We start from the raw sequence: 18,363 nt of genomic DNA on the forward strand, positions 1-18,363 counted from the left end.
GTGGTGGATAAAAATCAGGAGGGATACCTTGGGAGTTACCTCATCCCCAGTTCAGACTGCGCAGCCCAGGGTTCCAGCCACGGGAAGACAGATCCTCATAACTTCTGGCTGTAAAAACCAGTGGGGGTTGGGGTAGTGGGAAAAACTGCTGTTTCTTGAGGAGAATCTGTTAAAGGGGCTCACATGAACTTAGAATGTATGTAAACCCACCCACTCTGGGATTCACCACCAGGGCAACAGCTGGAAGGGTGCCAGTCCCATATGGGAAGCAAGTAAAGAGACTAGGAACAAGGAGAGTGCCAGGCAAACCTCCAGAAGCTGGGCAGTGGCATTATTCCCTTGCCGAGCTATCCCCCCCAACTGAGCTACAGTGTGGTGAAGTGGGTTTCCCTGCCCTGGCAAATACCTAAGGCTCTGCCCCACTCAACAGGTGCACTAAGACAGGGGATCAAACTAGCTCTACCTAATACACAGAAGTAAACATGGGGAGGCTGTCAAATTGAGGAGTCAATATGGCCCAAATGAAAAAACAGAACAAAACCCCAGAAAAAGAGCTAAACTAAATGGAGATAGCCAACCTATCTCCATTGAATATGGCAGGATGCTCCAGGATGCTCATTGAATATGGCAATAACATAAAGGAAAAAATGAAGGTTACACTAAGTAAAATGAAAAATCCACAGGGAACCAACAGTGAAGGGAAGGAAGCTGGGATTCAAATCAATGATCTGGAACAAAAGGAAGAAGTAAATGTTCAACCAGAAGAGAAAGAAAAATAAAGAATTAAAAAATGAGGATAGTTATAAGAAGACTCTGGGACATCTCCAAATATGCCAACATCCAAATCATAGGGATGCCAGCAAGAGAAGAGGAAGAGCAAGAAATTGAAAACTTATTTGAAAAAATAATGAAAGAAAACTTCCCTAATTTGGCAAAGGAAATAGACATACAAGTCCAGGAAGCACAGAGAGTCCCAAAGAAGTTGGACCCAAAGAGGACCTCACTAAGACACATCATAATTAAAATACCAAAGGTGAAATATAAAGAGAGACTCCTAAAACAGCAAGAGAAAAGGAGAGCATTACCTGCAAAGGAGTTCCTATGAGACTGTCAGCTGATTTCTCAAAAGAAACCTTGCAGGCAAGAAGGGACTGGCAAGAAGTATTCAAAGTGAAGAAAAGCAAGGATATACAACTTATGCTCCAGCAAAGCTATCATTAGAACTGAAGGGCAGATAAAGTGCTTCCCAGACAAGGTAAAGCTAAAGGAGTTCATCATTACCAAGCCAGTAATACATGAAATATTAAAGGGATTTATTTAAGGAAAAGAAAATCAAAACTGTGAACAATAAAATGGCAACAAATTCATAACTACCAACAACTGAATCTAAAAAAGCAAACTAACCAAACAATAAAAACAGGAACAGAATCAGATATGGAGATCATTTGGAGGGTTATTTGGTTATTGGGAGGGGGAAGAGGGAGAATGGTGGGAAAGGTACAGGGATCAAGAAGCATAATTGGTAAGTACAGAATAGACAGGGGGAGGTTAAGAATAGCATAGGAAATGGAGAAGCCAAAGAACTTATATGAGTGACCCAGGGACATGAACTAAGGGGTAGGGGGGTTTCTGGAGGGAAGGTGGGCACTGAGTGGGGAGAGGGTACAAAGGGGGAAAATTGGGACAGCTGTAATAGCATAATCAATAAAATATACTTAAACAAAAAAACCTCATACTTTTGGGGGGACTTTTAAAATCAAAATACAAAATGAGAAAGGAATATATTATCTTTAAAACTGATAAAATGTTCTGTGAGTGACATAATTCAAAAGCTGTTCATAATATCCTGGATAAGAAGTTAGCAATTTCTTTTCATTTTCTTAATTGTATTCACTGATTGGTATTCTCCTTTATACTATTTGCAAATAAAATTGTATTCACTGATTGGTATTCTCCTTTATACTATTTGCAAATAAAAAAATGTGTGGGATCTGGAGTTTTATGTTAGTTGATTCTAGCTTTGGTCTGGAGACTTAGTGTTCACTGGGAGGTCCCAGGTACAACTTCACCTGTTTGGAACTCTTGTATTTGTCATATTCTCCAGCACAAAAGCCTCTGAGCAGGCAGAGTGGAAAGTTAAAAAAAGACATACATGAAAGAGGACTCACTTTACTCACAGGTGATCCTTCACAATCCGTTTACTTTTAATTCACTTCCAGTTTTAACAGGATTGATAAGATTTCTCAGGTTTCTAATTCCATAGCAAACATTAAAACTACAAATTAAGAAGATAGAAATGGCCTGATATCGGCAGCTATATGGATGACATTGGAAAGTGCCTGAGGACAGCATGGTCGTCAGGAAGAGAGAGACTAAGTACCAACAGCAGAAGAAAAAATTAGAGGAAGCACAGTGCTGGCATTACTTAGGCGTACCCTGAGGACGTCACTTCACTCTGCTCCCTTCTCTATCCTGCCCTTTTTCCTTTCTTGCTCTCTTTTTTCTCTCCTTCCCTCCTTCTTACCTATTTAAGTTTTTATTGAAATATTACATGTATGTGGAACAGTATGTATGTTATTCAGTCCTAAATTAATAGTTCCGGGTGATGAATCTAAGAGAACAACACATCCTTGTAATCGGCACCAAGGCCAAGATGTAGGCCACGGCCAGCCACCAGAAGCCCCCGGTTTCCTAACCGGGGATCATTACTTTTCTCCCAAAGGTAACTTCTCTCTTGACTTCTGAGACTGTTGGTTACTTTGATTAATTATTGAACTTTCTATTAGAATACATGGTATGTGTCCTCGTGTCTGACTTCTTTTCCTCATTATGTTTGTGACTTTTTTGTTTTGTGTGTAGCAACAGTTTGTTTATTTGCATTCCTTTACAGTATTCTATTTTATGAGAATGCCACAATTTGCTTTTCCATTTTGCTCTTGACGCATATTTGGGTTGTTTCCAGTTTTGTGCTATTATGAACAGTGCTGCTGTGAACATCCGTACATGCATCTTTTGGTAAACATGGGAGTTTTGGTTGTGTATGTTGTGTTGGACTATTGGGCCAGTTTTAGTAGGGAGCGCCTTCCTTCAAAAGTGGTGCTAACCCTCTCTCCTACCAGCCCTTGGGAGAGTCTTGTCTTCTCCTCACTCTTACACACAGCTGGTATGATCCGCCTTTTTATGAAGTAGAGCATCTTGTAACCTGTTGTTATTGCCCGGTGACCAGTGGAGATATGGATTGGGAAGATATGGGCTGGGGACCCAGTTTTCTCACTTGCTAGTTATTTGACATGGGGAATTTTAAAAAAACAAAACAAAAAAACGTATATCTTTTTTTGTCACTAATGATCATAAACTCTGGTTCACAGAGGCGTGAAGCAGACAGATGAGGTGGTATTTATGCCAGAACCTCAATGACCATTTGTGTGTTAGTTGTATGTAGTGCTGTGCTCTACAATGTTTTTTATTCTTGAGATGAATTGTGCCAGCACTGAGAACAGTGTTCCTGACATGTTAGTAAATGTTTGTTTGTTGAACGAATAAGCACATCTAAGTATGTTTCTTGATCTGTTACTCTGAGTGATTCACATTGTGTTTTACATTTTTTTCTCTAGGGCTGTTTATTGGTAGAGCTGAGTTGAGAACAGGGTTTATTAAACATCAGCTTGAAAAATTGAGTCTAACAGCCAGCAGTTTGAGAACACGCATTTCCCTGCATTGCTCACATTAAACTCATGCCCCTGTGTGACCCTTGGAAGGCCCGGAGAATCCTTGAAAATGATTATAGTGCTCTTCACCTGGTTGGTGCTCCTCAAAAGCTTACATACTGAATACATTTAACTTCTATAATTAGAATGCTGGCCAACAAATTTCTAGATTTAAAATATTGTAGTGGGTTCTCCAAGTGCTGATACCTTGGAAACCACATTTCATGAAAAATTGAATGTTTAAGGATGAATAATAGCTGGAAACTGGAGCTTGTAGAGAGCCCTTTCAGCTTAGTGTGGAAAAGGGGGTTCTCAGATATGTTAATTATAATATGAAAAGCGAACTTGCAGCCTTATATGTATTTAGCAATTCTTAATTCTTTGAAAGGTTTGATTTTTAACTATAAGTATGACCTTGTGACCCTTACTTTTCTTCATCTGAAAGGAGGTTAGTACAATAAAAATTTGTATGATTTTTACTATGGAGAACTACATGATAAATAGTAGGTATCTATTTGCAAAATTAGGTTTGTAACAGTAGGAACTTAGATTTTGATGTGGGAATCTGATTATATTTTCTTGCCCAAAGAGCTGATAGTTTGTCTTGGTTGGTTGGCTCTCATTACTTAAGTAAAATATAACTATTTTGTGGTACTCAGAGTACTGAGCATATAAAATGTCACTTCAGAGTAACATAAGTCAATCTACGTGTGATTAGGGCATTTGCATTTTAGGTAGCATCCTTCATAGGTGCTTGACCCATATGTGGCTCCTTGAGTGATTTAGTGGAAAATGGAACCGTCTGGTGTAGCAGATAATTTTGTTTTCTATTATAGACATACTGCTATGGAAAATTGAAATAAACTAAAAGTTAATTATGGTGAGCCTTGTTTTACAAATAGTGAATTTCAGAAAAACTCATCTTCTGTTCTGGGTGATTTGATTCCCATGAGAAGTTACACTGGATGGTTTTAAAATAAAAGCTGGTTATTGCTGTGTTAAACCCTGGAAGCAAATCTCCCATAGGTGTCCACTCAGCACATGAAAGTTTTTTTTTTTTTTTAATTGGCACATGGATTAGGGAAGGGCAACTACTTAAAGGCTGGGATCATGACAATGATAATAGCTAAACCAATATCCCAAGGGAATGGGGTTAGTTCTTCCATTTCTTGTGTTCTTAAGCATGAAATCTGTTGGTATGGCTGGACAGGAATCCTAATGTCTTTAATACAAACCAGGCTTTTCTATCTTTTACCCCAAATGATCATGAATGAGGCCCTGAGACTTTTATTTGGTGAAACATGTTTGTTCCAAGTGAGGATTCAGTGAGATCATCAGTCAGACTGAGAGTTTGACTGGGTTTGAGCCTTGATGGCCGTGCTCCTGAAACCCTCCCCTGGCGTGCCGCATATTGACTGCAGCTGTGGCAGGACCTTGCCGTGGAACTGCTTCAAGAATTCCTTCATTCCTTTGACCTCTGGAGACTGTGTCCGTAGGAGTGTGAGATGAGTACTCACGATGTTAGCAGAGTGGCCTCATGGTTGGAGACAGCCGGAGTGCTGATTACAATCACCTTTGGGAAATTGCTGAGCATTCGCAGGTTAGGCAGCAACACACAGATCACACGTTTGCACTTCACAAGTGGAGCAACCTTGCCAGGGAAAAGAGAGAGGAGCGTTGGGAAAGTCTTTAAAGATTTAGATGAGTGAGATAATTTTCCTTGAAAAATACATGAAGAAATGAAACAAAAACACACATCTAAAAACATCAGAAAAAATACAGTTTCAAGCACTCTCATGTTTTTACCAACAAAACTTGGGGGCGTGAATTCTACACTCCAGTCCAGGGGTGTCCAACCTGTGGCTCCTGGACTGCATGCAGCCCAGGATGGCTATGAATGCAGCCCAACACAAACTGGTAACTTTACTTAAAATATTATGAGATTTTTGTGTGTGTGTGATTACGTGTTGCACTGTATTTAATGTGTGGTCTAAGACAGCTCTTCTTCTTCCAGTGTGGCCTGGAGACGCCAAAAGGTTGGACATCCCTGCCAGATCTAACTGATCATTTTATTCTTGCTTATTGCTCTGCACTGCCCTTTGTATCCTTCTGCACTGTCTACATCCTCATGGGAAGAAACGTGTCAGAAGATGTTCTGTGGTCCTCACAGTGGCTAGTGTATCCTATAGTGAAAATACTTATGTAATGGAAGGATACTTAGTTACTTAGAAAATCAGGACAAACTAACCAGAGATGCCCAGGCATTATACCCAACTTTATCTAAACTTGATTTCATCTAGTTGTCCCTTCAGTGTAAGTAGCTTTGATTATTGCTGTTAGGTCTTGTTTTTTTAATTGATGAGAGAGAGAGGAAAACATCCATTTGTTGTTCCACTTATTCATGCATTCATTGGTTGATTCTTACATGTGCCCTGACCAGGATAACACTCTGACCAACTGAGCTACCCAGTCAGGGCGCTGTTAGGCCTTTCAAATATTTCTTGTGAAATTTGTTGTCATGAAGTTTGGAATCTGGTAAATTTTGGGATGAAACTTATTATTAGGCTTTGTGATGTGTAATACAGTTTCTTGGAAAAATTATGTAAGCTTTCTATGTAGCTATGACTGTATTTTATCTATTCTTTGAATTAGACACAGTTCTGTTTATTATTTTTTTTGAGATTAAATATGAGTTGTTAGCACTTAAAAATAACTTTTTATTTTAAAATATTCAGGCACACTGGAAGTTGGGAAGATACAGTTTTTATATAGCCTGTACCTAGCTTCCCCAATGAGTACCACTTTTAAGATTCCTAAAAAGGTATACCTAAAAAGGTATATAAGGAATTGTAACTTTCATGCCTTCTCTGAAGAATTTTTGTCATAGGTATTATGAAAAATGCAAAATCAGGCACATGCAGTGTTTCTTGGGTGTCAGTTGGGAAAGGTGCTTATATTGAAGGCAACAGAAATCATTCATTTAATTATTCACATCTGTGAATTTGATGGGTGCCTTTTTCAACTCATTTTTTGTGTCCATCATATTGAACTAGGAATTTTAAATCTAGATGTTATTCTCATAAAATTTTTGGAAGGTATAACACATATATAAATAAGGAAGAGAATATCATTGTACTATATATATTCATGTGTTAAATGCATATTATTTGCCTGAATATAATATATGCACCTTATAATATAGGTGAAGGCACAATATATTGAGACAGTTTACAATAGATCTTTTATTTATTATGTTTGCATAATAACACTTCCAATGAAATCTTGGTATAAATACAAGATTTCAATTGTCCTTTAGTATATTGATAAACATTACATTTCAACAGATTTACATTAATATCTCTTAATAACAGTCTTTTAATACTGTATGCCTGTGTTCGCCTGTGTGTCTGAACCTTATGCAGTCTTACCTAGAATTCTCCCTCAAAGTTTTGGTTTTGCACCTCAAGACACATAACTGAGAAGGATGTGGAAAAACACACTACAGATCATGAGATTAACAGAGTGCCTTTAAGCGGACAGACAGACAGACATGAATGCTGTGGTCTTGAACAATGAAGTCTGAAAGGAGACTTACCTAAGCCTATAATGTTGGGAACAGTCTCCCCCAAATCCACAGACATCAGAACTGGGAGGACCACTTTCAACTGAGAGAAAGAGGCTTAACATAAAAGAAGTTTAACTTTATGTAGTGGGTGTTTATGAGTAGCTTTTTACCCCATAAGGAAAACTGCCTTCTTCTGAGAAGAGGAGGCCCAAAGCAAATCTTTGGGGAGATTAAGTTTTCCTACAGTTTAAAACAGAACGTGGGCATATTTGGTGACTAGAGGTAATCTTTTGGACAATAGTCTCTCTTTACCCAGGGCTCTCTTACAGCACTTTATTCAAGTCACTTACCATTCTGTAGAATGATTTTTTATTCTTTGATGTTACTGTCAGATGTCACTGAATGTTGCTTTAGAGGAGTGTGGGCTGACCTCACATGACATTTCCTGTGAAGTTTATCTGCCTCAACATGTCTTATCTTAGCTCTTGACTTTGACCAGATGGCACTGGTATCAGTGCATTTTGATACTTGTGGTTATAAAACGATCAGGTCATTTTAGACCTCCTGATAGAATTTCTCTGAATCAAGTCCACACCTTACTGCTGATACAATGATATGGGTGTTATTGCTGAACTGAAACCAACACCTGGGGTTCCAGGCTCATTTGGGATAATTCCACTAATCTGAAGTGGTTTGCTTTACCAACTAAATGAAATATATTTTTGTGTGTGCTGGTTTAAAAATCATTGTGTTGGGCACACTCCCCATCCCGGAAAAAGCCCATGCCTTTTCCTTTCCCTTCTCCTTCCCCTACAGGCATGGATCTCCTAAACTCCAGGAGGCCCTGTGAGACTAGCAACCAGGGGAGCAGTGAGCAGGAGTGGCTTGTCAGGGCTGACCCCTTGAACCTGTCCCCAAGGCCCCCTTCTCTCTGACTTTCTGGAGAGTTGAGGCAGCCCTGCTGTTTCTTTCCTATTGCTTCTTCTGTCCTAAGCCCTTCCTGTTTCACACTCCCCAGCTTTAATAGATGTACTCTCGAAAAAAAATAAAAAATCAGTGTGTTGGAGAACTTTTTTAGATGTGATATTATGTTCACAAATTAGAGAGCCTGGGGAGCCCAGTGCCACATATTCCTGTTTGACCAACAGCTTTTAGCTTCAGTAATGGAAGGACTTTAGTGTATGGGCTTGACTAACGCAGCATACTTGATGTAAAAACTAGAGCAGCAGAAAAAACCAGGCTAGAGCATGTGGCCCAGGCTTCAGGCAAGTTTCTGCTTGAGTCAGGAGCTGGCAGAATAACTTTTTAGTTCTGTAGAAACAGCGAGGTATTCAATTCTAATGTGGGTATCCATGGGTATAGGCCCTGATGGAAACTCGGTGACTTGGGGGCACTGTAAGCATGAGCACCAGACAGGTGGGCAGTAGATACTATGAGTTGCACATTTTGTGTAATCAAGAAAGGGCAAATAATATTTGAGGAGCCTGTTTCTGAGAAATTATGAATCTGTCTGCTTAAGTAGCAGGAGTGGTCTGTCTATCTACTGTCATTATATTATGAACTATTCACTTTAATTGTGTTTTCTGGTAACTGAAATTTGTCTCCAAACTAAAACTGTCTTAAAATATGTTTTGATGTATGTCACTCCAAACTGAATTGCACAGACGTTATCTCCTTTCTTAACATACTGAGAATAATCACCCCCTTTGTTCCTCTCTCATGGTTATCATTGTGTGACTCAGTGATGCTCTTGAGAATGAGGACGTGTGGAGATATTGCTCCTCCATCAAGTGTTCCCATGTTGTGCTTTATACATTCTTTGGCTTATCCTGTATGTTGTATAGAAGGTGTCTTAGCTGTATTTAAACAGGGATGAAGGGCCTCATTATTTGCTTATATGATGGACAGTGATCCCCAAAGTATCTATTTTCATGAGTTGACTATACATATAAGGAGGAAATGTGGTTGTGATTAGAGGCTGGGATGAGGTGGGAAAGAGTGGGGAACAGAGGGTACTATGCTGTCCACTCTCACTGTGGGCCAGGGAGAAGGCCTTGGCCACCTCGAGAGACAGGGGCTGTCAGACAAAGCTGAAGGCCCCTTTTCCATGAGCTAGTCTGAGAGGGGTGGACTAGAAGAGGGCTTTTTCAGGATCCAGGTGGCAGAGTGTGATTCTGGGGTGATGCACCTTGAGGTAGTGATTGGGCACTTCAGTGTCTTGGAGATTTAGATATTAGGAGACTCAGGAGAGAGCATTCTGAGCAGGAAAGTGGCATTCTCAAGCAGTCATTGGCCATCAGTGAAGAGGCACAAGTAAGGACATGAAAGGACATGGCTGACAGACTCTGGAAAAAAGAGAAGGTTGCTGAGATCCAGTAGTCATGTGGCAAATTTCGTTGTTACCAAGACCCTGTCTTAGGCGGGGTTCCCTGGGAAACAGTTTCTGGTTGCACAGGAAGTTCATTGTGGTTGGCACTGAGGGGTCAAACTTGTGAGGGAGTGAGAGGGGCTAGGTCAGGCAGAAGGAGGAGTTGAAGTGCGATTCAGGACCAATGAAGATCTCCATTGGCTGATCCCAGCAGGAGCTCTGGAGCTGAGGAGGCCCTGCAGAGTGGCCCCACCTTGAATTAAGAGAGCCAGGCCTTTTACCTATCAACCAGTCATGAGATACCGGCTGTCCTTGGACAAGGGTGTGACCTTGGCTTAGGTGGGTCTCTTCAACTAAGACAGTTTCTGGAGCTGAGCACCCTCAGTTACCAACATTCCCACCAACTGGGACAGCACCTCTGCTTCAAAGGGGATATCTGGGCTGTGCAGCATAGCACCTAAGTACTTCATGCCTCATGACTTGGGTGACTCTCTGCTACCAGTTCTTCACCCCAGCCTACCTCACTTAATTCCTAGAGCTTATGTAAAGTAATATATGTGAAATGCTTAGAAAAGTCTGTAGCACACAGTGAGTGTGATTTAGGTGTGTGTTATTATAATCGTATCCGACTTTCTCAGCCCCCACCTTTCCCTTATAGTATGGTTCCTTTAATATTCTATGAGCTCGAAAGCTAATACTCTTTATTATTAATATTTTCTAATTCTTTTTGTAATGGGAAAACATCTGACAATATCTTAGTAAGAAATGATTTAATATAATTTGTACTTTGCACTTTAAATTTTAGTAGAAGAGAGATGCAAAATAAATAATCACTGATGATGAAATTTGAAGGATTGGCACATAGGTTGAATGACATGTTTAGGTGTGTGTTAGTTCTTAGCCTCCCTTAAATAACTTAGATAAGGACCCTCTACATTAAGGGCGGACCCATCTCTGTGGTTGAGCTGCGAAGTGGTTGGATGGTAGCAGCTCATGCCCAGGTGAGAGTGTGCAGCTGAGAGGGACCTCAGAGTCTGGGTCTTTGTCTTTCCTGTCACTCTCATTCTCAATCTAAACATTACAACACACAGTCAATAAATATAACATTACCACTTAATTAAATTGCTTCATTTCTTAAACATTTCACAATCTTTTTTTTTTCAATATTTCAATATTTAAGTTGCATAAATATAGAGCAGATCACCTGCAGTGTTTTAGAAATTTGGTTTTGATTCAAAGTAATGTTCTCATGGAGGCTCAGTCCCTGCCAATTCATTTCTCATTTACTTGGGGACATGGCTAATTCCTTTGGACACTTTTTATCTCTTTCATATTCCTTTGGATGGAAAACATTTCATCTGAAATGACTTAATTGCCCCCTCTTTCCTGAGTATGGCAACTATATCATATTAAGTTGCTTGCTTTTAAGAAACTCTGATTTCCCTGTTGACATTAACACTGAGAGAGTTAAGAATGTAAGCCACAAAACACTTCTTTGAAACATAAAGTGTGCCTGTTTTTTTCTGTTTGTACCAAGAACCCTAACAGAGCCAGCACAATACAAGAGGAAATAATGTAACCCCTCTTTTGAATGAATTTTTCTAAAGAAGCCTTTCTGTAATCTATTTTCCTCCCAGTTTTAAGTTGCTTACAGCTATTTTCAGTATCTTTTAAAGAAATGATACTGCATGAAAAACTATTTATCTACATATTCAGTATACAATGATCTGTGAAGGATGAAGATTATATGGGTTCTGTGTAGTGAGGATGAAGCTGAGCAGTGAGTAATTTTGCCTTAGCTGGTGGGCATTCACTTGGTTTTTGAGTTGAGCTGCCTGTTATGGGTTCCATGCAGAATTCTGGTCACTTTTGTCACGTGAACCAGCAGCCTCATGGAGATCATCTTACTCTGGCAACCGGCAGCAGTTTTTTTCTTTCTGAGATTAGGGATATTGAGCCCATTTGAATGTTCATTGCCATGTGTTCTGGAGAGGGGATGTTTGGGAGGGCTGAAAATGGATACAAGATTTAAGGTTGGTTAATAGATGTATAAATGGCATTAATGTCTAAAGTTGTAAAAAGTCATAACGAAGTCTTTCCCAAAGCAAAGATGACTTTTATAGCTGTGCATTTTGGGGACTGAAATACATGAACCCTCTTTGTGGAGCTTGCTATCATGGGAAACGAGTTCCATATCCAAGAAGATTAGGTCAGTACAGTTTTTTAATCTCAAAATATGAAATTATGACCTCTGTAATATATGATTTCTGTAATATTTGTATTTCTCTAATATAAATAATAGTTTGGACAAAACTATTTAATGTCTCCAAAATGGCCATAGGTATGAATGATTTCTACTTGTATACTGAATCCCAAACCAGCCATAACTATGGTGTGATAGCTGTGCAGAGAACAGCTTCCTAGTGACTCTCCATTTGCACATCACTTAATGCTTCCTTTTTTTTTTTTTTTTTTTTAGGGAACGCAGGTCGGTTTTTATGTGGATTTTCATTAAACATTTGTTAAGAAATATTTTTAATCTTGATCCATTGTTTTAAGTTTTAAAATGAATAAAATCTAACCACAATACATTGGAGATGGGAAGAAAGGTTTATCTAACTAAAACACTTTCTTATTCAAGTAGAACAGCTTATTACTTTCACTTAAAGTGCTAATCAAAGTTAATCAAATCTTAGATTTTTCATCTAAATTTGTACATTTAATGCAGTCATGAACAGCTAAGTAAATATGCTTGCTTAAATGATAACTAATAGAGTAGGAGCATATTAAACTAGATTTTAATTATTCTCAAAGTTTTACAAATGAAATCCTTAGTAAATTTGCTATTTTTTTATATCATGTAAATAAAAGGCAGAAGAGGAAAGATATCTAACAAACATAAACTGTAAATTCCAGTGAAACCTCATTATTAGCATTTACATTTTCTCTAAAAACTTAGGACAACTTTAGGGACATTTAAAGTTGGCCAGAAGGAAAGGAAGGTCCATGTGGGTGTTGGCTGTCTCATCTACTGGGCTAAGTGAAATGGAAAAAGAAAGCGTGGAGTTATGCTAATGGTTCAGTTTCCAACAGTAAACCTGGTGAGTTCACTTTAAGTGCAGTCTGCTGAAAATTGATGATGATTTTTAGCACTTAGCTTCTTATCTCCAAAGCACTTTCCAAATGTTGAATAATTAATTGCCACAACCCCCGTGTGGGGGTAGAATATCAAGCATGTCTTTCTGTTTACCAGGAAACCATTATGGTAGAATCTGGAAATGTTGATTTTTATTTTTAGAGGTTTCTGTGCTTTCCAAGGTGACTAGCTTTTAAAATGCTGCTCTGGTTTTTAATCACCAGGTCATGGGAAAAGTAACCAACGATGTTGAATACTTGAAAACATTTTTTTCTCGTTGTTCCTTGACAGATCTCACTTTTCATTTCATTTCTGCCTGCTCATCATTTTGCAGTACAATTGTTTAAAAATGGAATATTAAGTATCAGTAAGCTTAGTCTCTGCTATTGATATTGTGTCTTTTTACCGGGTAAATTCAGAATTGGGAAATGTGGTGGAACTGTGAGAACAAATCTCAGTGGCAAAAAAATCATATTCCAAAAACATTAAAAAAAATCCTCACCTGAGAATATATTTTCATTTATTTTAGAGAGAGAGAGGAAGAGAGAAAGAGAAAAAGAAACATTGATGTGAGAGAAACACCTATTGCTTGCCTTCTCATATATGCCCCAGTTGGGGGTCAAACCCGAAACCTAGGTATGTGCCCTGACCGGGGATCGATCCCACAACATTTTGGTGTACAGGATGATGCTCCAACCAACTGAGCCATCTGGCCAGGGCCTGAAATCAGTTTTAATAAATTAAATAAATGTGCCTTTCAAAGAACAGCTTTTGTAACTGTAACTTAATCTTGGAGTCTGAGGAATAATGAATATAGACTATGTATGTACTTATATATCTGTTTAGTAGTGTATTATAAACAGTTGAGCTGTATGACATACATAGAGGACAAACTTACATTAAAAAATTAGAGAACGTCCTCACTCTGCATGAGGACACCGCAAAAAGCCTTCTGTGAACCAGGAAGTGATCTCTTGTCAGACTCCAAGTCTGCCAGTGCCTTGATCTTGGACTCCCAGCCTATGGAGCTGTGAGAACCCGAAGTCTCTGTCTTATCCCCACTGAACAGTCCTGTCAGTTCCTTTGGAGGAGGTCACAGTGAGGACGTGGCCACCAGATGAGCCGTGAGCTGGAAACTCGTCACCCCCTCCTCTGTCCTTGGAGTATACTTTCCTCTCACCATTCTGTAGTGGGAGTCATTATATGGATATAATGCTGAGACAGTCAGATGATGTTGAGACCAACAGGATGGTATACATGATTGAACCCAGTTAAGGCCTCTATGTAAACTTTTAAGATTAAAAAAATTTAGATAATAAGAAAGAATATGAGAGAGGCTAATTTAGTATATATAAAGTGGATAATTGCACCGGGAGCTAATAAATCTGAAAGGAGTTTGAGAAGAGAGAGGTCTTGAGTGAAGGCGTGACGTGAAAACCTTGAGTGAAGTGGGTGGCAGAATGTATGTGGGTTGTGGCCTGCCTACCAGACAACACCTGCATTACTAGCCAGACTAATTCCTGGCTTGTTTGTTTTGCCGGTGGCAGGATGTCTACTGATTAACTCTCTGGAGAGATGCAGGATGTAGTCACCTGACTGGCTGGAAGGCTCAGCATCCCTCAGGTTCTCAACCTTTGAAACAGAAAAGAGTCAGGACCTTTCTCCGAGAACAGCTAATCCCTTTATGCTTTGAAAACTCGCAAGATAACAAAGACAATGCTTTGGTGATTATTTCTGATGAATACTGATTTTTTTGTATGAGATTATGAGATTACTTTAAAAGACAAAGCAGAATTAGATTCCTTTCAAGGTGATGAAATTCTAGAAATCAGACTTGCCTACATACTTGTCTAGTGAATGTGGGGATAGGTTCTTAACATTGAGGTCTGGAGTACATGGGTGAGCGTTGGAAGGAGCTTATGAACCCCCAGATATTGTATGCAGAATTTTTTTTTAATAGCAAGTCCATCACAGGGGTGGAGAAATACCCCTCAGCAGAGATTCCCCTCAGGCCAGATGGGCCCAGTCAGCCTGTCTGTAAGGACTTAAACTGACGAGATAGCCTGCCACCCGTCAGGGCCAATTTCCATAAGTGGGAACGGGTAGAGAGCGGTCTTTGTCATCAAGCCTTTGCCAGCTCCTGTATAATATATGTGGCAGAGTCAGGCCCATTCGAACACTTAACAAATGTGTCACAGAGAAAACCACTGCAATGTGTGCAGAAATTGTATGTACATATGTTTTTGGAGGAGTGAATCCAAAGGAGTCATGATGTTGCTAAAGCTGTGACATACAAAACATTTAATATTTAATATGGACTAGTGTCCTTTAAAAATGTTTATTTAGTCCCCTCTAAATAACAAAACAAAGTATTAGTTTCCAGCTTTTTACTCCCTTAAATCTAGATGGAAAGGAAATGAGAACCTATTGGCTTTGGGATATCACTTTTAAAAATCTAATGTTTTTACGTTATCAGAAACATCAGAAAGTGCAGTGATGCTATCACAACCTGTGAACATGGCTATTTAACTACAGTGCATTAAATTTGGAAAGGTGGTGATCAAGTCCATCTTATCTACAATCAGTCCTGTGGCTTTCTTACATCTGAAGAAAGTATGCCTGAAAGGATAAGGCACCTTCAACTGTGCATTTGTAATTTAGAGTATTTTCAAACATGAGGTGTTTTGATAGCATTTGTGTGGGAAACTGCTCACTGGACATGTGACAGAACTCATACAGGAAGTAGGGAGTTCTTTGCCTTGCTGTGTGGTTTCTTTCGTAAGCAATGTAGCTGTTTCCCTGAATACTTGTAGGTTAATTTAATTTTTATAAATAAGATTTTGTTTATATGGAATTTTGCAAATAAGATTTTGATTACAACTCATTAGGGCAAGCTTGATATTTAAAGGAGTACTGCACTATAAGAGAATCCATAAATACTAGTGCAAAGTAAGTACAAAAAATTAGGGTTCTTTTCTTGAGTTCATGGTTGGGAAACAGGGGTTCAATAACCCCATGCAATTATAGCAATATTTTATTTATGTTTATATTTGTATTTTATTCTGAGTTTAGAATCTACAACTTTCATTAGATTTTCAAAAGGTCTAGAGCACTCCCCTCACCCAACAAAGGTTAAGAATCATTAGCTCATAATGTCAGAATCTTATATTGGGTTGGCCAAAAAGTTTATTTACCTTTTTCCATAAGATGGTTCTGTTACAGGGTGCAGCCAAGAGGGGGGCCCCAAATGGGAATTTGAAATGGGGTCCAGAACTTAAGGTGTCCAGGAGATTTTGGGATGTCTCCATCCCCCACCCCAGGGTGTGGGTTGGGGGAAGGGACAAATGAAGCAGGGCCATTGAGAGCTGTTTTGCATAGCAACAGCCTTGCAGCTAACCTCTGGGTTGGTCATTTAACATATCTATAGCCTTTGACTGGTTGCATAGATAAGTTAAGTAGCTGTGATCAGCTCTAAGACAGGGGAACAGAAGTAACTTCCCCACCTAGAAGTAACTTCCCCACCTAGATGTAACTGGGGGGGGGGGGCGCGGGTCCCCTGTGTTACATTGCCTGCGTGGGAGCTCAGAGAGGATTGGCTCCAGGACATGGGGCCACGCCTGCCCAGACTCATGATGGCAGCCCAGTAAAGCTGGAAGGATACGAGTTCTGGCATGTGAAGCCGAATGTGGGAGGAGTCGGAAATGAGGCTGCAGAGGAAGATTGGCCTCGGGGATTTAAAACCCAGATTTGGCGGCCATTGAGAGGGAGAGCCATGCGCAGCCCTGAGAATGTGAGCCATGCGCAGCCCGGAAGAGAGAACCATGCACAGCCATTGGGGGGAGAACCTTGTGCAGCCCTGAAGAGAGGAGAACCATGCTGCTTTAGGGAGAGCCATGCGCAGCCCTGAGAATGTGAGCCATGCGCAGCCCAGAAGAGAGAACCATGCACAGCCATTGGGGGGAGAACCTTGTGCAGCCCTGAAGAGAGGAGAACCATGCTGCTTTAGGGAGAAGAGCCATGCACAGCCCTGAGGAGGTAAGCCATGTGCTGCCCTGAGAAGAAGAACCATGTGCAGCCCTGAGAAGAGAACCACGCAGCAGCCCTGAGAGAGAGAACCACACGGCCTGGCAGAGTGGGGCCCCCGCAGCTTTAGAAGGGGGAACCACCACCTGGTTTTAGCAGAGATCCCGGCGACTCAGCTGAGGGTGCCGGGAACCCAGGGAGGTCTCCCAGTCGAGATCGAGTACTAACTGGGAAGAACTAGAGGACTACCTGAACCCTGGACTTCTATTTCCTTTCCTGAGATACGGTACTCTGGACTGGGCAAAGGGAGAAGGAAAGAAGAACTGTGTGTTTGTGGGTGTTTTTAGGGACTTTGGGATTTTGGTAAAGACATTAGGTCACTACTTTAAGTTAGTATAGCATTAAATAAACATTTCCTTTCCTTTTCACGAATCTCTGGCATTGAGAGACGTCTTTCTTCTGGCGGCGGACATAGCGGACCGGGGCCTTCTTTCAATAATAGTATATCATCCCAGGCCCCCCTTGTTGTGTTCTGTAACAGTTCTAGTAGTGTTGAGTTGTCTTTGGCTTCATTCAAAACAATTAGATTGTATTTTGATGGCTGTCATATCAGCATGCATTTAAAACAAACATCAAAATTGGTGAATTTTTGTGCCACCATTTTAATATTGAAGATGGAAGAAAATATACAACATTTTTGGTATATTATGCTTTATTATTTCAAGAAAGGTAGAAATGCAACTGAAAAGCAAAACAAGATTTATGCAGTGTATGGAGAAGGTACTGTGATTGATTGAATGTGTCAGAAGTGTTTTTGCAAAGTTTCTAGGTACTATTGACATTTGGGCCAAATAATTCTTTGCTGTGGGGCTGTCTTAGGCATTGGAAGATATTCAGAAGCACCCTGGCCTCTACCCCCTAGAAGCCAATAGCAAGAGAGAGCCAGCATACTTAAAATATCCAAATCAATAAAGTTATTGGTAAAAATGAAAATTATCTTTTATTTTATGGGAAAAACCAAACGGACTTTTTGGCCAACCCAATACATACTTATCTAAAAAGAAGCTTTCTACAATTTTGAAGATTTTGCTCAACTTCGGAAATTTAAACATGTTTATTGGTAAGAAATAAACTGGTACAACAAAATGGAGTTTGAAAGTGTTTAGGGCTGCCCTGGTCTGAATGTTTGTGTCTCCCCCACCTGAAATTCAAATGTTGAAATCTTAATCCTCAAAAGTGATAGCATTAGGAGATGGGGCCTTTGGGAGGCGATTAGGCCATGAGGGTGGAGCCCTTATGACGGGGATAAGAGCAAGGTCAGCATTGTGGCCTGGGGAGCTGAATGGAATTAGTGCTCTCACTGGAGGTCCCACAGAGCTCCGTTACCCCTTCACCCTGTGTGAACACAATGAGAAGTCTGCGGCCTGGACGAGGGACCTTACCTGACCCGGCTGGCACCCTTTTTGATCTTGGACTTCAGCCTCTAGAACTGTGAGCAGTAAATTTCTGTTGTCTATAAGCTCCTTGTCTGGATATTTTACTGTAGCAGCCTGAAGGGACTAGT

General features: G+C 40.1%; 1 protein-coding gene and 1 non-coding gene across 3 annotated transcripts in view; one reads left to right on the top strand and one right to left on the bottom strand.

Moving 5' to 3' along the window:
- Positions 1–18,363, top strand: part of SLC4A4 (solute carrier family 4 member 4) — a 399,538-nt gene that overhangs the window by 67,227 nt on the left and 313,948 nt on the right. The window lies entirely within an intron of this gene.
- Positions 14,845–14,991, bottom strand: LOC114493724. Its single transcript, XR_003684326.1, has one exon. It is a non-coding gene; the product is annotated as a small nucleolar RNA SNORA12 (small nucleolar RNA).

The sequence above is a fragment of the Phyllostomus discolor genome, chromosome 1 (assembly GCF_004126475.2).
Source record: "Phyllostomus discolor isolate MPI-MPIP mPhyDis1 chromosome 1, mPhyDis1.pri.v3, whole genome shotgun sequence".
Lineage (NCBI taxonomy): Eukaryota > Metazoa > Chordata > Mammalia > Chiroptera > Phyllostomidae > Phyllostomus > Phyllostomus discolor.